General features: G+C 53.9%; 1 protein-coding gene across 6 annotated transcripts in view; it reads left to right on the top strand.

Annotated features, from left to right (window-relative positions):
* Positions 1–20280, top strand: part of GRB10 (growth factor receptor bound protein 10) — a 183757-nt gene that overhangs the window by 24343 nt on the left and 139134 nt on the right. For all 6 annotated transcript variants that reach the window (XM_023250176.2, XM_045052136.1, XM_045052138.1 and 3 more), the window contains exon 2: positions 8861–9011. The gene's annotated coding sequence lies outside the window, so the exon portion shown is untranslated. The remainder of the gene's footprint in view (positions 1–8860; positions 9012–20280) is intronic.

Below are 20280 nucleotides of genomic sequence, written 5' to 3'. Positions count from 1 at the left end.
GGCCTGCCGTGAACTGCTGGGCTTATGAGAGCCTTAGCACAGTGTCCCGAGGAAAATGGCCAAGCGTTGCTCCGAGTTCTGTCTGTCACCGTGCAGCCATCTGTAAGTGGGCCGGGTGATGGGAAGATGGCCCGTCCAAGAGCGTCTCTGATGCAGGTGCTTTGTCTGATGTCTGGAAAGCAGAGCGCCTCTCCACCTAAATTGCTCTGACTCCCGACCCGGACATAAGGAGCCGGTGGGCGCCCGAGGCCTCCTTGCACAGGTCAGTGGCCTGAGGTTCAGGGAGCATCACGGGGTCCCTGCCCAGCTTGCTCCCACTTGCTCGGCTGGTGTCCCAGGGTGGAACAGGGTCACTGGGAGGCATACTCGGGCTCCTGGCACGTGACAAGGGAGTGGACGGGGAACGACAGAAAGATACAGTGCATGTCAGAAGGTCAGCTCTGTGCTGGTCACCCCCTCCCGTGGGTCACATCTGTGAACAGGAGACAACCATCAAAATGGGCTCACTGGGAGGTGGAATCTAAGAGATGCGCCTTGAAAGGATCATGTAGGAACCGTTCTTCAGGCCCTAAGTGATGCTGAGCTTGGCCGCAGGGTCCGCGACAGGGGTCGGCTCCTGGGGGCTGCCACCTATGACTCCCGGGTCAGACCAGTGGGTGTGCAGCCGGCTCCACGTGCCTGACTGGAACATTCTGCCTTTCGGGGAGAGTCCCCGAGCCCGTGAGTCCCGAGCTGGTGACCATGTGGCCAGAGGAGGTCCTGTTCAGGGAGGAGCGTGACACTGTTAGGTCTTGAATTCCTGCCCTGAAGGACCACTTTTCCTTACGTATATTTGTAATACCCCCCTCCCCCCCCCCCGCCCCAGAACCCACGGTCATTACATACTGCATCTGTTGAGCGATACAGAGAAGGAGATGTGATTGTCTTTCACCTACTATGTGCTGAAGGTGGGGGAATATTGGACTTTGGGGTGTGCCCCATGATTGGGCTGTTCTGGAGTGGTGATAAGCTTCGAACATGACTGACTCTGTTTCCTACAGATTTCTCCTGTGAAGAGGGGTGGAATCTTTTTTTTTTTTTTTTAAGTTTATTTATTTTGAGAGAGAGAGAGAGAGAGAGAGAGTGGGATGTGGGAGATGCAGAGAGAGAGGGAGAGAAAGAATCCCAAGCAGGTTCCACGCTGTCTTTGCAAAGCCTGACGAGGGTTTGAACTCATGAACCGTGAGATCATGACCTGAGCTGAAACCAAGAGTCAGTTGCTTAACCTACTGAGCCACCCAGGTGCCCCAGGAGGAGTGGAGTCCTAACGTGCCACCACTGGTCCCTCCCTCAAAATTATTGCTGTAGGAGCAGTTACATAGCGTGTTTTCTCCACAACTAATAGCAACTTTTACTTCTTTTTTTTTTTGTTTTAATTTTTTAAGGTTTATTTTTGAGAGAGAGAGAGAGAGGGAGGGAGAGACGGAGACAGAACATGAGGGGAGGGACAGAGAGAGAGGGAGACACAGAATCCGAAGCAGGCTCCAGGTTCTGAGCTGACAGCAGAGCCTGACTCGGAGCTTGAACTTGTGAACCGTGAGATCATGACCTGAGCCGAAGTTGGACGCTTAAGTGACTGAGCCACCCAGGCGCCCCTACTTTCCTTGTTTTTTTTCCCTCTAACTTCCTAAGGGAAGAAAGAGAATGCAGAAGAAAGGAAGGTAGGAAAAGAAAGGAAAAGAAGAGGGGCAGAGTCTTTCCTCGTTTCTAGAAGCTTCTGCGCTGTTCCTGTTCATGTGACTGGCCTGAAGCACTTAATGGCTTCATTGTTTTTGGTGCAGAGCAGTGATTTCTCTGGAATTCCTAGACTGTGGAGAGGGGAGAGCCAGCCTCTAGGGCTGAGGGAGGGAAACCACGCTTGGGCATCACAGGGGGCTCAGGCGGGGCTTTGCGGGGAGGCACGGAGGGGGAGAAGCAGCAAGACCACCGGTCGGAAACTTGACAGAAGCACTTTTTACCAGAAAGATCAATTCTGCAGTTACGTAAGTGATTCATGTGCCTTCTTACAGAAATCCAAACCCAGAAGTCTGTAGAACAGAGTGAGGGTCGTGCCTGTGCCCTCTGGGCCATCGGGTGGCCTCCCTCTGGGTCAGTGATGGTCTGTGTTCTCCTGGGCTCTTTTCTCCGGTGAATTCGTGGACCCACATGATGTGGGTTGTGTGTCCCTTTCCCCTTCCACTCGAGTATCACCTCCCTCCCCCTCCTCGGCTCTTTTCCTCCTTGGTCTTTGCCTGGACCTCGGTCAAGGCCAGCTTTGGCCAGTTCAGCGAGAAGCATGTTTTGGGATTTGCATCATCTAATCCCTGCACAGAGGTGGGGCTGTCTTATTCCCATTTTATAGCCGAGGAAACTGAGGCACTGGAGGCAGGCTGCTCTGTGGAGCTGAGCCAGAAACCCAGTTCCACGTGGGCTGGCCGAGCCGCGAAGCGGTTCCCAGGCTGCCCCGTGGGCAGTTTTTCACGTGCTTAGCACAGTTCTGCACCTTTGGGCTCCTGCTGTCAGTGGGGGACACAGACATGGAGGGAGAGGTCAGGGGGATTCAGCCGCAGGACCAGAGGATCCTGGGCCGAGGGGCAGGGCCCCCAGCAGGGTCTGGGTGGGGAGGGGGAAGGAAGGTGGGGGTCATTCTTCCAGAGAGGGTGTGAAACCCATTGCCAGCTTGAACCAGGGGTGGGGGGGGCATGGGGGGGCGGCAGGTGCCGAGGCTGCTTCAGGGTCAGGTGGGAGTGGCATCCTGGTGGAAGGCAGTGGGAGAGCTCCTGGGTTGCTGGCTTGCAGGAGGGAGAGTGAGGTGTGAGGGGAGGGGAGAATGGGGGACTCGTGGGTTGTGCCACATGCACTTGGTGGCCACCACAGTGGCCTGAAGCAAGGTGGGGGGGACAGGGACAGGCGCATGGGTTGCTTCCAGCTTTTCCATGTTAGGGAGTATGCCTGTCAGTGATGTGTGTGTATGCACGTGTGTGTATGAGCCTGTGTGTGTGTGTGTGTGTGTGTGTGTGTGTGTGTGTGTGTGTGTACGTGCGCATGTGCATGTGAGGGTGAGCTAGGAGGCCATGAGATGCTTCCTGAAGCCTGTTGAGCATGTGCCTGCCTGCAGCTTAGGGGAGCCCCGCTGACCTCCCCCCCTCCCCCGCCACAATGTCCCCACCCTCTGTGGGCTCTGGGTGTTTGACTTCCAGCAATACGATGGATCCAAATTACAGCCCCCTTGTTGCCAATGCTTCTATTTCCCTGGTTACCACTCAAGTTGAGTGTGTTTTGCACGTGCATTTTGAGAATCGTTGGCTTCTGTCCCCTCCCCATTTTATTTTGGGCTGCTTAACTTTTTTTTTTTTTTAATGTTTATTTATTTTGAGGGAGAGAGAGAGAGAGAGGGAGGGAGAATCCCAAGCAGGCTCCAAGCTGTCAGCAGAGAGTTGGACGCGGGGCTCGAACCCACAGACAGATCGTGACCTGAGCCGAAACCAAGAGTCGGACACTTAACCGCCTGAGTCGCCTAGGTGCCCCTGCTTGTCTTATTTTTTAATTAACAAGACATTTGCTAAATGCAGATGGCCGCATAGCGTTGCTAGTATGTTCTCCCAAAGTTTTTGCTTGTCCTTTGATTTTGTAGAGAGGGCTTGTTGCCATAGAGGAGGTGGTTTTTCCTTCGTGGCTTCCAGATTGAAAATCTTGCTTTGGAAGGTCTTCCTCGCCCAGATTTTGTACTGTTATGCTTCCGTATTTTCTCTCAGTCATTTGTAAGGTTTAAATCGTCCATCTATCGGGAATGGTGTGCAGAGAGGCTCCTGCACGTATCTTACTGAACATCAGTAACCGCTTATCCTGGATCTTATTTTCCGCGCATACCTGGATGCTCAGCTCCACCCAGATCGTGTTCCGGGCTCTGTACCCTTCTGTGTCTGTCCCCATCCTTGTCCCCGTGCCCCTGGCGGACTGGGGTATTGGCCAGGACTGCCCCACACGCACCTGCACCTATCACCTGGGGCAGGAGCCATGCTGCAAGGGCTTGCCTTTCCAGAAAGTTCTCTGCGCCTTGGTGTCTTCCAGATTTCTTTTAGGTTCGTCACCAGAAGTTTCTGTGTTTTCTTCAGAGCCTCTTGTGTATGCTTCTTAAGTACATTATTTGTGTTGCTTCTGTGAACGAAACTACTTTATCCTTGCTTCGTAAGTGTCTTGCTGCCATTGTGTGGGTTGCTCTGGGATCGTGACCTCATTTGATGCTGACATCGGTTTTTAGCTGGTCCTGAATGTCCTCTGGAAACAACACTGGCTTTTCTTTTTTCCTGGACAACTTTCACACCATGTTTCTGTACCGTACCTCGCTGTATCACCAAGGGCCTCGAACCGTGGTGATTCCTGCTGTCATCTGGGCTTGCTGGCCCTAATTTCTTTTTGTTTATTTATGCATTAAAAAAAATTTTTAACATTTATTCATTTTTGAGAGAGAGAGAGACAGAGACAGAGTGTGAGCAAGGGCGGGGGGCAGAGAGAGAGAGGGAGACACAGAATCAAAAGCAGGCCCTACACTGAGAGTAGAGAGCCAGATGTGGGGTTCGAACCCACGAACCGTGAGATCATGACTTGAGCCGAAGTGGGACACTTTACCGACTGAGCCACCCAGGCGCCCCTATTTACTGTTGAGAGAGAGAGAAAGAGAAAACACGTGCGCATGTGGGAGGGGGGTAGAGACAGAATCCCATGCAGGCTCTGTGCTGTCAGTACAGAGCCTGACTCAGAGCTCAATCCCATAAACCATGAGATCGTGACCAGAGCCAAAGTCAAGAGCTGACGCTCCCGACTGAGCCACCCTGCTCCCCTAAGTCCTCTTTCTGATGAATGCTCGCATGTATCTATATGCCGGTACCACACTATTTTAACTACTTTTGCTTTATAATTTACTATAGGGTGAGTGCAGGTCTCCCCTAATGCGCTACAATCGACAATCTCACGGTACTTTGGTAGTTTTAATGCATTTAGATCGATGCCTGCATTTCATTTACAAAATTAATTTTAGGTTTGAAACTAATTACTGTTAAGAGGATCAAAGTCTTTGTGTGGTGTTTAATCTTCCCCTCTAGGAACGTAGCATGTTTCCATTTGCCCGGGTCTCTCAAGCACGTCAAGTGCGTGGTGATACCCTTTGGTGTACCTAGGGCTCTTGCTAGCACTGGACTGAAATATGCGCGTGTGTGTATCAGCTGCGGAGAAGGGCGTTTTCCCCCATTCTCTGGTCAGTTACCGTGTCTGTGAGTGCATGGGTTTGTCCTGACCCTCGCTGTGGCACTGACCTTAGATCACTTGTAGAGAGAAGCGTCCTCCCTCTCTCAAGTAGGCGCTCCCTTATCTTAACTGCCTTTCCAGTCTGGGCGGCCGCAGACACGGGCCCATGGGGTAACCCATCTTTGAGCTTGCTTGGTGGCTCCTGGACGCCACACGGTGAAGACTGGTTCTGGGATCGCTGGTTCTGCTTGACCCTGGAATTGAGGACCCTGTTCGTGGCCCATTCATCCGTTTTGATTAAGTTGTGTCGGTTTCTGTGATGGCGGCCAGTTTGGGATGTGGCTGCTCTGTCCTGGGCCCACTAGACATCTCTGTAGAGCCCCCGCCGAGTGTCTGCTGGTGGACGGGCCACGCGGGAGCTGAGTCACTGTGCGGTTGTCGTTGCTGAACATGTCCTGTGTGTTCACCGGTTCGAAAGTATGATGTTGGCATTTGGGGGGGGATCTCGTTGTGTTTTAACTTCCTTCTGCTCCCAGTTTCCTTTTTCCTCATGGCCCATCCCGCCCGCCGGGTGGGGGCAACTGTGGCCTTGCTGGAATAGCATGTCCCGCTGAAAGTGACGCGAGGTGCGGTGTTTCCGCTTTAATCCTCGCTTCTCTCTTCCGCTGTCCTCAGGTTTGGGCAGTAGCACTCTGAAATTGTGTAATGACTTCTTTTAAAAAAAACCTCGCCTTTCTTCAGTTCCATTTCGTTGATCTGTTTCTCCAGCTGTCTTTCTCAGTTTGCTGTCACAAGCGGGCTCTGACATCAGCACAGTGCTGAGTTCAGTTTTTTGAGTTAAGGCTATCCTGTCCCCTTTTATAAAGGCCTGGACTTCATTCCAGAGCCGTGTGGCTGAACCCGCCCAATAGCCTCCTCGTGAACGTGGGGGTTTGTTGAATGTCTAAATAGTCACTGTTATTACTCTAAATATTTAGCACGGGGAAGCTAGACGGATGGAAAGATTAATACTCACTCTGGAATTTTTGGAAGATATCACAGATGCTACAGAGAAATCAAGGGGTCCTTTGTTTCCGAAACACTCTGGAAGTGAGTCCAGATGTTTGTTTTTTGCCCACGTTCACGCATGTGGGATTTCAAGTTCGCGTCGTGTCTGACCGTGAAGCCGCAGCAGCGCGCTGTCTGGACTGATGCGCGAATGGCACAGAGTCCTCGGGGCGCCGGTACGTGTGAGGCACGCGGCCGGCTCGGGCAGCACGTCGGGCTGTGCTCTGCTGGTGTTGGCGACAGCGGCCGTGGGTGTGGATGGGCCAGCGCACACGGCGCTGGAGGCTTCTTTAAAGCAGTTCTCTGTGCCTGGCGGGTGGTCCTGCCCTTGGTGAGGACGCGTCTCAGGAGCTCTTACAGCTCACCGTGTTCGGAAACCGTCCTGTGTTTGTTCTCTCTGCTGGGAAGTTCGATATCCACGTTCCTAGAATAGACAACGATGGTGGAACAAACAACTGGATGTCGTTTTTCTTTAATTATAGATTAATTTATGTTGCCCATAGTTCTTCAAAAAGGCTTATTTCTTTGTTTTGAGAGAGAGAGAGAGAGCTCATGGGTGGGGAAAGGCAGAGAGAGAGCGAATCCCAAGCAGGCTCCGCACTGTCAGTACGGAGCCTGACGTGGGGCTCGATCCCATGAACTGTGAGATCGTGACCTCAGCGGAAACCAGGAGCCTGACCCCCGAACCCCCTCAGCCAGCCAGACGCCCTGGTGCCCGCGGTCAGGGGCAAACGTCCCGAGTGTGTGTTGCAAATTTAAAAGCATACGTGTGAGAGCTACATCCGGAAGTAGCCATGGGGCATTCGGATCAGACTCCAGAAAAAGATGAGTTTCTCTGGAAAAGATGGGAAACCTCTCAGAGTGTGAGGAGTGGATGTGTTACGTGACCCAAGTCCGTGTCCCCGGTCCCGGCCCATTGTCATTTCAGAGACCCTCATGCTTGTCTGACTGTTCACCTTTTTTTTTTTTTTAAATTTGTGGACAACCTAGCTGCTAGAATTTAGAGACGTCCCGCCTGATACACTTGCTGTAATCCTTTTCAGAGTTACAAATTCTTTGCGAGGATGACAGCAGGTGCCCTTAGTAAAACGCCTTTGCGTGTGCAGGTGGTGTTAGTGTGATGCCCCCACGTACTTTTGTGACCTGCGTGCCCCTCTCGATCCTAAGGCCAGTGTCCTATCTGAGCATCAGTAGGCTTCACAGCCTGTAGGTGGCTGGCGTGTTCCGCGTCTGACAACGGGCGCGCTGCCGGCCGAGTCACATTCGTGAAAATGTAGCATTCGTTCAGCGTTTACTGTGTGTTGGGTCCTACAGCTTGACATGCGTCAGCTCGGTTCCTCCTCGTAAAAGCCCTTAGGGGGAGATGGTATTTCCATGTCGATTTTGGAGCTGGGGACTCGGGCTCAGTGATTTCAGTGACTCTCCCGACTCGCCCGGGTGTCACCTGCAGAGGCACCAGGGCTCTCTGGCTCTCGTGCGTGATCTCCAGCCAGCGTGCCTGGTGGGACCGCCTGCGGTGGGTTTTCTAGTAAATTCTAGGTGTCTGACTTCTTCCATCGCGGGTCAGCAGCAGGGCACGTTTTATTTCCACTGTCGAGTGATCAGGAAAGGTTAGTCTAGGCATCTCCTCTCCTTGCAGGGGCACCCACACCGCGGGCAGGGGACCGGCTCGGACACACAGAGGCGGCAGCGGTGATGAACGCTCCGTGCTCCTCTCCCTGCTGAGTCGTTGGGGGCGTGTGTGTCACTCGGCACGTGACGATTCAGCAGCATATGTTACTGTCCTCGGGGAGGTGGGCTCTCTCCCCACCGGCCTGCAGAGGAGCCCGGCTCAGGGAGCACCCTGGTGACTGGAAACTCCCCTCCAGCCTTTGCCTTAGTGCTGACACTCCTCTTCAAGCCTAAAACAGCCCTCCTGCCCGTCCCTCAGTAGATGAGTTGCATAAGGCGGTGAAAAAGGAAGTGGCCAGGGGTCAGACCTCGGGTCTGCCCGCTTCTGCCCCTTCCCGCTGAACGCGCGTGCGCCTCGTGGAGAATATCAGTCCGTGCTCCCTGCCGGCACCAGAGGGCGGGTACCCGGGCTGAGACAGAAGGGGTTCTCTGTGGGGTGGGGTGAGGGTTGCAGCCTGCGAGGACCCCGGGAATGACGACGTGGGCTCGGATTTGGGTTCCCAGCACGAATGCTAGGTACGCTTGGCCTTGCGAGAGGGCAGAGGTCTGTGCGTTCCGTTCCCAGCCTGCCTCGGGGGCACTTGCTTCTACTGCCGAGGGAAGACGGCGACCCGGGACGCGGGGCGGCCTCCCCGTGTCCTCCGGTCTCCGCCGACAGGATCTGCCCCTGCAGTCGGTTGACATGCCGACTAGAAAAAGCCTGGTCCTTGTGGACCTCTTCCTTTCTCTGCTCCTTGTAGAATCTTTTAAGTTAAATCTCCCTGAAAAGAAAAATATTCCACGTGTCTGTTTCAAAAGGACTGGAGTCTTGGGTGCAGAGCAGAAGATTTGTGTTTGGCCAAGTTCAAGGTGTTCAGTGACGGCCTCTTTGACTTTTCAGCTTTGGAGCCGGGCATGAGGCTGAACCGGAGCAGGGAGCTGTGGGGAGCGGGAGCCCCGCGACCGTGACCGGCACCTGGTTCTCACCTGGGTCCTCGTGGTCGAGCCGAGGCGGCTGCCAAACCAGTGGAGCCGGAGCGAGCCCCTGACAGGTAAGGTCTGTTCGGTCTTTACCCAGAGGTGGGATTCTCTCTTGGGAGAAGCGTCTGGTAAATATTGATTGAGCTGAGATCAGTAAGTGAGGGTCGCTGTAGGCAGGGGCCTGATGACGGATGCTTTCTTCCGGTGTTTCTGCACCTGTCTCTCTGTGTCCCCTTGCCTCCCCTCTGCTCCCTGCGCTGAGCTGGGTGACTTGAGAGATCTTGCCGGGCCTCCCTGGGCTCTGCAGACCACCCTCCACCTCCGCTGTGCCTCTCCCTCGCCTGCCTCCCTTTGGTGTTCCGCCAAGGAGCTGTTGTGTTTGGCGACGGGCCAGGACAGAATGGGGGGCGGCTCCTGCCTCAGGCTTTGTTTTCCGATGGAGCTTGGAGCTTGTGCGGGGTGCGTCCCACCTTAGCGCTGGTAGTGGGGTGCTCGTAAATAATGAGCCTCTGGGGCAGGTGCTACACCTGGACCTTCCCTTCTGTTCCGGTCGGCTGGGGTGTGGGGTTCTTACCATGCTGTCCATGGGGCTGCGACGCTAGTTGGAGAACTGAGGCCGGAACAGTCTTCCAGCAAACGGGCCTGCTACAGCCTTTGGTCCCAGGGAGGACGGTGGGTGCTGGAGAGTGTATCAGTCAGCTCAGGCTGCCGTAACAAATACCCCGGGTAGGGCGGCTTGAACAGCACATGTGCGTTTGGTCACAGCTCTGGAGGCCAGAAGTCTGAGAGTCTTAGGAAGCCTCCATTTCTGGCGTGTAGATGAACGTCTTCTCCTCGGTGCCAGCATGGTCTTCCTCCCGTGTGCCTCTGGGTTCTGCTTTCTTTTTCTTCTAAGGACATGAGTCCTCTTGGATTGAGGCCTACCCAAGACCCCGAATTATCTTAATCACCTCTTTAAAATTTTTTTTATAACATTCATTCAGTTTTGAGAGACAGAGTGTGAGTGGTGGGGGAGGGGCAGAGAGAGAGAGGGAGACACAGAATCAGAAGCAGGCTCCAGGCTCCGAGCTGTCAGCACAGAGCCCAACATGGAGCTCGAACCCATGAGCCCTGAGATCATGAAGTGAGCTGAAGTCAGACGCTTAACCGACTGAGCCACCCCGGTGCCCCCTTAAGCACCTCTTTAAAGACCCTATCTCCAGATATGGCACATTCTGGGGTCAGTGTTCCAGCGGCACATTCTGGGGTCAGCGTTCCAGCGTAGGAATGTTTGAGGTCAGCCCCTAACAGACAGGACCCTGGGCTGAGGAAGTCGGGTCCAGATTTCTCGGGGACAGAGGTGCTGGCCTTTCTCTCCCCATTTCCTACACTCACATCCCTTCTCCTGTTCCGTGTTACTGCCTGTCATGACCCTGGACTCCCTTGGGTTTTCCTTGCCTGTCTATAGTGCAGAACAGGAGGGTTCTAATCCCTTCATTAATCGGGTTTATTCAGCAGATCCTTCCCGAGCATCAGCCTCGCGTTAGATGCTGAGTAACATTTTAGAATCCTGTTCAGGTTCAAAAGGTGCACGCGTGGACATTTCGTGTTTCTTTCTCTCTGGATAGCGAACACGAAAGTTGATTTTTTTTTTCTGGGGTGTGATCCCTCCCTGCCCCCCGCCAGCCAGTGACCCCTCATGGAGACCATGTTCCCCACATGGAGTCGGGCTTAGCTCTGGCCTCCCTGCTCCTGCCCCCATCCCACCGAGCAAGGCTTGCTTCCCATGAACCGCGACATCAGACTTTTACCCCAGTCCTGGAGGAACACCACCACTGGTACAGACTGGTTTCTGTAAACCAGAGGGAGATGAAGAAAAGGGGCAGACGCGTCCTATCTGGCTCTTCCCGGAGGCTGCAGAAATCAGCATGGGGAACGAAATGATGGGAGAAGTAACCTCATCGTGGCCCCCATCCCATCCGTGTCCCACACCCAGGGCACAGGTGCTTTGTCTTGCCTCTGTTTTCGCCTTCCTCGGCGAGCACTTCGTGCCGGAAGCTCCGGCAGGCGTGGTACGGAAGGAAGGTACCTGGTGTCGTGGGTCGGGCTGATGCTCCCACATGGCCGTGGGCATCCTTCGTGGCCCCTGTGCTCCCTCCCGCTGACCGGCTCCTTCATCCATGCCTCGGGGTTGTTACGTGTCGTGCCGAGACTCCTTGAGGGTTGGGACTGGTTTTGTCCCTGGCAAGCTGATTGCAGCGTGGAAGGAACACACCTGGAAAAAGGCCCGAGGCGTCCCTGATCACGCTTGTCCCCACTTCTTTGATTGTCTGCTCAGCTTCCACTCCGCGTCCTGGTCTTACCTGTTACCATCAAAGCCACCAGCCTCTGGATTCCGACAGCCCCATGAGGGACGTCTTGGCGTGGGCACGCAATGAAACGAAGCCTCGTTTCACAGTTCATCCTCCTATCTGGGGCCTGAAATCTAGTTATCCGTGGCAGCTTAAGCGTGGGGGTCTGCTGACGTGGAAGGCACCGTGTGGGGCGTGTCACGTCTACCCTCCCGGACTGGGCAGCTGGGTCTGGGGCTGTCCGTCCCCCGTTTGGATGAGTTTGCATGCCCAGCGAGGTCACTAGGTGTAGGGACTAAATGGTGGGTCCCCGAAGTTTGGTCCAGGGACGGCATGTCCAAAAACACTGTAGCCACAAAACACTTTCTTGACCCGAATGCTGATGTGGTGACCTCTCGTGCGGCATGTGTGGGACCCATTGGGTGCTTGGGGGGCCTGGAGCCCGCTGGGTCTGGGGGATGGCTGGGCAGTGGACACGGGTGCCTTTGTGGTCACTGACAGTTCTCGCGATGGGCTTCTCCAGGGATGAGTCCAAGGTAGAAAGTCTTAGATTGTGTTTTTTGTATTTTTTTTAAATGCTTATTTATTTATTTGGGGGGGAGAAGAGCGCGGGTGCAGGTGGGGGAGGGGCAGAGAGAGAGAGAGAGAGAGAATCCCAAGCAGGCTCTGCCCTGTCAGCACAGAACCAGACGAGGGGCTCAAACTCACAAACGGTGAGATCATGACCTGAGCCGAAATCAAAAGTTGGACGTTTAACCGACTAAACCACCTGTGTGCCCTGAAGGTCTTAGATTTTTTTAAAAACCAGTTTGTATTCTCTGTGGCCTCACATTGCACCCTTAGTCTTAGCCAGACGAGTCTAAAATGCACTTTCACGGGACACGGAGGGAGCCGGGGGGCATGCAGGTGTGTGGGCTGCAGGCACAGGCCGTTCCACTGGGTGGTCTAGTGTGTGCATCTTCTCCAAGGCAGTGCTGACCCCACCGGGGACGGGGTGCGGCTCCTCCCATCCTCTATGATCCCCTGCGTTAAAGAGAACTAATTTGGCCCCACATTAGGCTCCGCTAACTTGAACACGACCTATGACGTTTTAGATAAAGCATTACATTGGTTCTCATTTTCCTGACCTTTTTCTAGTCATTGATTATTTCCAGAGAGCACAGTTTGGACTAGCTACTGTCCCAGGTGGGGCACTGGGGTCTGCAGGCTGGCCACAACCCTGCACACATGGGACATTCTGGTAGCAAGAGGTTCCCTTTAGAACTCATTTCTCAGGGGCACCTGGGTGGCTCAGTCGGTTAAGCGTCCGACATCGGCTCAGGTCATGGTCTCGCGAGCAGTTCATGAGTTCGAGCCCCGCGTTGGACTCTGTGCTGACAGCTCAGAGCTTGGAGCCTGCTTCAGATTCTGTGTCTCCCTCTCTCTCTACCCCTCCCCCTGCTTACACTCTGTCTCTCGCTCTCTCTCAAAAACAAATACTAAGAATAAAATGAGCTCACTTCTCTTTGATCTGTGAGTCGGAGCCCCGTCCCCTGGGGGTTCGGGAAGATGCCGTAACATGAAATAAAAGGGTCTGAGAGGGACCCAGTTAGTGGCTAACAGGGAAATTAATAATAAGTCATAGGCTTTGGTTTGCAGGGTGGCTCTGACCGGGGCTCTGGATTTGGGTGGAGCCAGCATGGGAATCTTGATCCTGGAGGGGCGGGGTCGAAGGCTGTCAGTGAGGGTGGGGGGGATCATTTGGGCATTAGGGCCGCCCTCCCTCCCACCTTCACTGTCGATGCATCCCAAGAGCCCTGTTTATTTTGGGGTCTTAGGGGAAGGGAGGGAAACATACAGATGGTCTTACGTGCCCGACTTCTTTTTTGTTGTTTTAATTGTTTTTAAAGTTTATTTATTTATTTTGAGACAGAGAGAGAGAGAGAGAGAGAGAGAGAGAGAGAGAGGGAAAGAAACAGAGCACATGAGCCCGGGAGGGGCCTAGACGGAGAGAGAGAGAATCCCAGTCAGGCTCTGCGCTGTCAGCCTGGAGCCCAACTCGGGGCTCGATCCCACGAACCGCAAGATCATGACCTAAGCCGAAATCAAGAGTCGGACGCTTAACCGACTGAGCCCCCCCAGGCGCCCCTTACTGTCCTAGTCTTGATCCCACGGAGGCCTCTGAGCTTAGCCATCCTCTGACCCCAGGTTTTAGTTGCTTGTTTTGTTCTCGCAGTCGACTTGGGTCAGAGCGTTGCACCCCCAGACCCCGTGTCGGCTGCATCGCACCCTCTGCGGGGCCTCGCCTCCGGAGCGCGCTCTCTCCCGACAGCAGAGGTGGGCCTGCGCCCAACGGTGCGGGCCCCCGGCCCCTCAACATACAGCAGGAGGGCGCCCCCTCTGGGCCTTGGAGCCTTGGGATGGGAGGGGTATGGTGGTAGTTACTGCTGCAGCAGGTGTAACCTGTGTAGCAGGACAGGAGGTGGAAGCCATTTCTCTGCCCGGCTGTGCTGACCGGTCGCACCTCCCCGTTTACGGTATAATTTAAACCCACACCTCCTAAGAATCTAACTGTAAATGGAGTGACTTCTGTCTTCTTCTTTTCAAGAGCAGAGAGTCCCAGTTGTGCCACAGCTTGAGGCCAGCCAGCCAGGAAGGGAGTTTTTGTTTGTTTGTTTGTTTTTTGTTTTTTGTTTATTTTGAGAGAGGGGTGGGGGGCAGAGAGAGAGAGAGAGGGAGACAGAGAATCCCAAGCAGGGTCCGTGTTGTCAGCGAAGAGTCTTGACACAGGGCTCGAATTCACGAACCGTGAGATCATGACCTGAGCCGAAACCAAGAGTCGGGTGCTTAACCGACTGAGCCTCCCAGGCCCCCACGAAGACAGACCCGGAAGGAACTGGCGTGCACCTCGGCGTGTGTCGTCCTCTCTGGACTCCTGTCGCCTCCTGAGTTTTCTAATGGTGGCTGCTTCTCTCTTTCCGCTCTCCCATTGCTCCCCGTTGACTGTGTTTCTGCCATGTGCTCCCCACTGAAAGCATCCTCGCAGCCTCTTGGCAGACTTCTGTGTCCTCCCGTGGGGTGCCCATATTGTTTTATTTCTGCCTCGTTTGGGGCGCTTGACCCAGCGTGCCCTGATGCTGGGGTTGCACGAACCTTCTCTCCTCCTTGTGTTGAGAAGCCAGGATCCTGTGGCGCGTCTCCCCCCCTCCCCCTCCCCCCCCCGGTCAGCTGGTGCATCTGATAAATATCTGATTGAGCTGTTTGCACTGTTGGGTCCAGATACGTTGGGGTCTTGGCATGTTATTCCCCGAGGGTGGAAGGAATCTAAAGCTCACTAACATTGAAGGAAGCAAAATAATCTGTTTGCACCCGGCTTGTAAGTCCCTTAGAGATGCAGGTCTCTAGCTCTTGTTTGTTTCAAGAATGTGTGCAATTGTCACGGAGGCATTTGTAGGATGGTCACACGGACACTCTTGCCCATTCCAGCCGGAGTCCTCACCGTGCTGGCATCTGTGGTCATCTCGTTCCAGGGCACCATTGACCTTGTTCTGGGAGTGACAGGTGATTTTCTGTTGTGCTCTGGACATCTCAGGTTTATGCTGTGAGAGTCGGGGGTCCCGTTGTAATCTCCTTAGCAGGTGGTTTCCCTGGTGGGGCGTCGCCGCAGGACTGCGTGGGGCCGGGTGACTCATGCCAGCTGGGTCCGGCCAGCACCACCCGAGCTTTGCTCCTTGTCACAGCCTGGAAACTCACACCTTCCCGGAGCACAGGCTCCTTGTGGTCACATGCAGGGGAGACTCAGCTCCCCTGCACCCCCTCGGGGGTGTGGAGGGTGCACATGCACGGCCTCATTACCTGTCGGGGCTCATTCAGCTCCCACTGGATGCTGCTGGCACGGAAGGTGACAGTGAGGGGAAGAAACGCCAGCTAAGCCCACCTCTCCCTCGTTACCTTCATGATGCCAAGAGGGATTGGAGGCCTTTGCATCATGTTAAAATGTGCAGTATCGACAAGTTTCTGAGAACTTTGGGTATTTGAGTACTTAAGTGTAAGCTAACAGGCATTTAAAAAATTAAAAACAATTTTTTTTAATGTTTATTTACTTTTGAGAGAGAGAGAGAGAGAGAGAGCGAGCATGCACAGGGGAGGGACAGAGAGAGGAGACACAATCCGAAGCAGGCTCCAGGCTCTGAGCTGTCAGCACAGAGCCCGATGCGGGGCTCGAACTCAGGAATCGTGAGATCATCACCTGAGCTGAAGTCAGACGGTTAACCAACAGGCATTCCCCCCTCCCCCCGCAAAATTTTTTTTTTAATGTTTATTTATTTCGAGAGAGAGAGAGAGAGGGAGACAGAGTCCCAAGCTGCCAGCACAGAGCCTGATGCAGGGCTCAATCTCAGGATCCGTGAGATCATGACATGAGCCAAAATCAATAGTCGATGCTTCACTGAGCCACATAGGTGCCCCAAAGGTAACAGGCATTATTCCTGGAAGCTCAGTGTTTTTTGAGCAGTGACAGCATCAAAATCAATTTGGACAATTGCAGGGTAAGAGTGTTTAACGCGGTGTTGAAGGTAAGCCTCAGGGACCTCAACCAGGCTTTTGCTGTTCCACTACGGCGGGCGTAGAATGCTTGCTTTACTGCGCGTGCACTTTCTTCTAGGCTTGTGGGAAAGTGTGTTCCTCCTTGCATCCCCCTCTCTGGATGTGATCTCCTCCTGCCAAGGGCTCAGGCGTCTGTCTTGGGACGTTGCCGTGAGTCTCCTGGTCGCGTGCGTCTTGGGCTGGGAGAGAGCAGGTGTACGACTGGTCGGGAGGACAGTGTTCAAGGCAAGTCGATGTGGATAAAGTGCCAAGGGTGCTGTCTCTGTCTTAAGATTGGGAGCCCCAGGCACATGGGTGGCACCTGGTTAATTGTTGCTTGGTCTGTAGCGTCAGGGGCAAACCATTGTGGGGGATGCTGTCAGCCTATCTTTATCTTATTTATTTTACTCATGTTTCCAATGGTGAAAGATGATTCCTGGACTTAACTTTCTTCTCAGACGGCCCAGACTGGTCTGGAAGGGCCTATCCTTTCGGTCACCAGTGAGTTATCTTGGGATATGGGGGTCAGCCTAGGCTGAAGGTAGGGCCTGGGTGACTCATCGTCTAAGGTAGCTAATGTCTTTCCTGTCCTGTTAAAGTGGTCAGCATCATTAGACTGGAACTCGTGTATCTTTGTGGCATAAAAACATAACTTTTCTGGAATTGGCATTGGACGTGGCTGAACTTCACGGACACTGGGGACTAGTGGTAGGAAGCTAGGTTTTATAATTACTGTAGGTTTCTGCCGCTCTTGGGTATTTAGAATCATGGCTGGTATACTTTGGCACTTCTAAATGTGTCAGCCCAAGGGTGACTCTTACCAGGCTTCACGTGTTTGCAGTCATGGAAGCTTCTGTTGAATGGGATTGCCCCGAGATGGACGCATGGATGGACAATGACAAGGAGACTTCCTGTGTGCACCTGCTGTGGTTAAGAGAAAAAATGGAGACCTTCACGTGTGCACCTGCTGCGGAGATCTGCCTGTGTGCACCTGCTGCGGTAGAAAAGAGGAAACCGAGACTTTCACGTGTGCACCTGCTGTACTAGAAAGAGAAAAGGGAGACCTTCACGTGTGCACCTGCTGCGGTAGAAAAGAGAAAATGGAGACCTTCCTGTGTGCACCTGCTGTAGAGAAAGAGAAAAGGGGGACCTTCATGTGTGCACCTGCTACAGTAGAAAAGAGAAAAGAAGCAATGAGGAAATAATCTTTCTTGCTCTTCAGTCCTTGTCCGGAGATGGTAGCTCATCAGCTTTCCAAGTGGCTTCACACGGGAACGCTAAGAGCAGCACGGATCACGCCGCTGCCTGTGGCCGTCTTAGAAGTTGTGCAGAGGACTCTGTGCCTTCGCGTGTGCCAGGGGGACTCGGTTCCTGAGGTAGCAGAGGGAGCCCCATTCAGGCTGCTTCCCCGTGGGGATCCCTGTGGCAGCTCCTATGTGTGATCTGTGGCTCAGACATTCCAACTGTCAAGAAATACACGTTCCGTGTTTCTTTCCGGGAATAGGGGCAGCCTGGGGATGCTATTGCTGACGGAGTGGCTGGGCCAGCAGGCTGCTGCAGAATGTTCTGGGTCGAAGGGGGGGGGGTCATTTTTTCTGAGTTCACAGTCTCAGTGAAAGGAAGATGGAAGGATGCAGTAACGCGTGATGGGATTTATGATAACAAGTACCTGCTGGTCGAATGCTCGATCTAAACATCCTCTGCCTTCAGAAGCAGCAGACCTGGGTCCTGAAGCTGGGCTGGGGGACGGAGAGAGGAGGGTGGCATTCTGGACATGCCCCTCCTTGTCCTGTCAGGGCTTCTTTTGACGAATTGCTTTGTAGACAAGCGAGTTGATATCTGAGGGTCCGGAGGGAGTGTGATGGATGTGGGGGCTCCACCCACAGATTATTGCTTTCTTAGTTATTGTGACCAATGTTATTAGTTGTTATTAGTTATCGTCAGGGCCAACGGGGGAACATGTTGTTTCAAAAATGACAGATCCTGCCAATTACAAACTTCGGAAGAAAAACTCTTGGTGGTTTGTTGTTTTTTGTTAAGTGTATTTATTTATTTTGAGTGGGGGTGGGGGGGAGAGGGAGGGGCAGAGCAAGAGGGAGAGAGAGAGAGAGTCCCAAGCATGTTGACAGCATAGAGCCTGAAGCAGGGCTCAAACTCATGAAACCCTGAGGGCATGACTTTGAGACAAAATCAAGAGCCGGACGTTCAACCAAGCCACCCAGGTGCCCCTTCGTGGTTCGTTATTGTGACTCCCATAGTGTAGGACTAGTGTGGCCAGAATAGATACAAATCTATTTTTTTTGAAAACAGAACAATTAAAAAAATTTTTTTAATGTTTCTTTCTGAGATAGCCAGAGCATGAGTGGGGGAGGGGCAGAGAGAGAGGGAGACACAGCATCCGAAGCAGGCTCCAGGCTCCGAGCTGTCTGCACAGAGCCCGACGCGGGGCTCCAACTCCCAAACCGTGAGATCATGACCTGAGCCGAAGTCGGACGCTCCACCGACTGAGCCACCCAGGCGCCCCTTAAACAGAACAATTTTAAAATTCCGTTTTACTATTAGACGTTAAGGAATTTTCTGATAAAAATCCAAGTCGCATGGGAAAGAGATTAATGCGTTTGTAAACCTCTAGAACTGTGCCGTTTGAAGAATTTTTAGTGTCTTCTAGGTTGTAGAGATCCATTTTGACCCTTTATTTAGGTGAGAAAAGCAGAGTTTCTAAAAAATACGTATTTTCATTTAGCACGTCTTCCTGAAGTAAGAGTCAGGACTTCCCATGATGGTTGCGAAAGAAATGGCCTCAGTAGCTTTTTCCTTTTTGGGGGGTGGGTCCCGCCCTGTCCACGAGACCAGAGCTGTTTTCCCTTAAAGTCTATGTGGCCAGAACGGATAAGGTTATGTTTTTACCTGGACCGGCCTCCATCCCCAGAGGGCTCTGGTCCCGGAGGCCCCAGTCCCGGCCACAACCTCAGTGCACCTGTTGCCTAAACCTTGGGCTGTGGGCTCCTCATTTGCACACGGCCTCACGTGCTGGCCGGAAGGAGGGGGAGGAAGAGGAGAATGCAAGTCGATGCCCAGCAAGTGTCCAGCAATGGGCTCCTTCCCGTGGTCCCACCCTGAGTGTTTTCTGCTGCTTTTCCCGGCCTGCCTTTGGGGCTCCATCCTGCGTTGCTCAAGTATCTTGTGTCCCCTACATCTGTGCTTCCTCCCACCTCCTCGCTCCCCAGCTCCCCAGTTCCCACCACTGGCCCAGACTCGGCCCCCGCCATGGAGCCTCCCCTTCCTGGTGTGGCCTCGTTAATGTCAGTCTGTACCACATGTGGCCCCCAAGCAGTGATTTACAGCGAGGTGCCTGCCCTCCCGCCTGGCCCCGGAGGCAGGCGTGTCCCCACTTGCCGTCAGGGCCCTGCTGAGGGGCAGCGGGTGTCCAGGTGGGCCGTGTGGGTTTGTCCGGCGCCCCCCTCCTCGCCCCGCGGGTAACATGTGTCCACCTGCGGAGATAGGAGACACCCATCCTCCTGCGAGGTGTGTTCCTGCATTTAGCGCATCTCGTCCAGGCCAAACCCTTAAGAAGATACATTATCTTACAGTAAAACCTAGGTTTTTGAGAGCATGATTCATTCCGGAAACACGCTTGTCACCCAAAGCGCTTGTATCTCAAAGCGCACTTCAGGGACCTGTAGCTCAGTTGTGATCACGTGACGTTCGGCGTCCTGGACGACTCGTATGGCAAGACATCGCTCGTTTATCAAGTTAAAATTTGCTAGAAACGTTTGCTCGTCTTGCGGAACCCTCGCAGGACAAGTTCCTCGCAATCCAAGATTTTACGGTATGATCCTCAGGGCTCGACTGTATCTACACTGGGGGGATTTTTAACTGGGGTAAATACAAGCTTTGCCTTAGAGGAGCGAGAAGCTGTGTAGGCGGGCAGCGGATAACGGATTGGTGGCGTGGACAGAAGAACCGCGAGGGAAGAGGGGTCAGGGGTCAGGAGCACCTGAGCCAGCAGCGGTCACGACCTCCGCCCGTGTCAGGCAGCCGCATCTCACTCCCACCTGGCGGGTGAGGAGGGACTCTGCGACCGTCTGTGGGCCACGGGATAGTGGGCGCGGGGCCTGAACGCGGCCTTGGCTCCGCTCCGGCCTGGCTCTTAATCCTGACGAGGACGCAACAATCAGAACCGACGGCCGGAGTCTGTTCTGACCTTCCTTTCGTGTTCACAGGAGCGGGAAGGACCTCCTGGTAAAATAGGCGGGATTTACGTGCCGCCAAATGGTTTTCTTTTCCTCCAGTTCAACTTGGCGGCTTCCCGTAGTGACGCAGCATGTAGCCAGATGAAGCACCTTCCAGACGTGGTTTGACCTGCTCTGTGGCCCGTTCTTCTTCTCGCCCCTCTGTCCTCCCCGTCCACCCCCGGTGCCCTCCTCCCTCCCCTGTGTCTCTGCCT

The sequence above is a fragment of the Felis catus genome, chromosome A2 (assembly GCF_018350175.1).
Source record: "Felis catus isolate Fca126 chromosome A2, F.catus_Fca126_mat1.0, whole genome shotgun sequence".
Taxonomy (NCBI): Eukaryota; Metazoa; Chordata; class Mammalia; order Carnivora; family Felidae; genus Felis; species Felis catus.
This window is presented reverse-complemented; position numbering and strand designations above follow the sequence as displayed.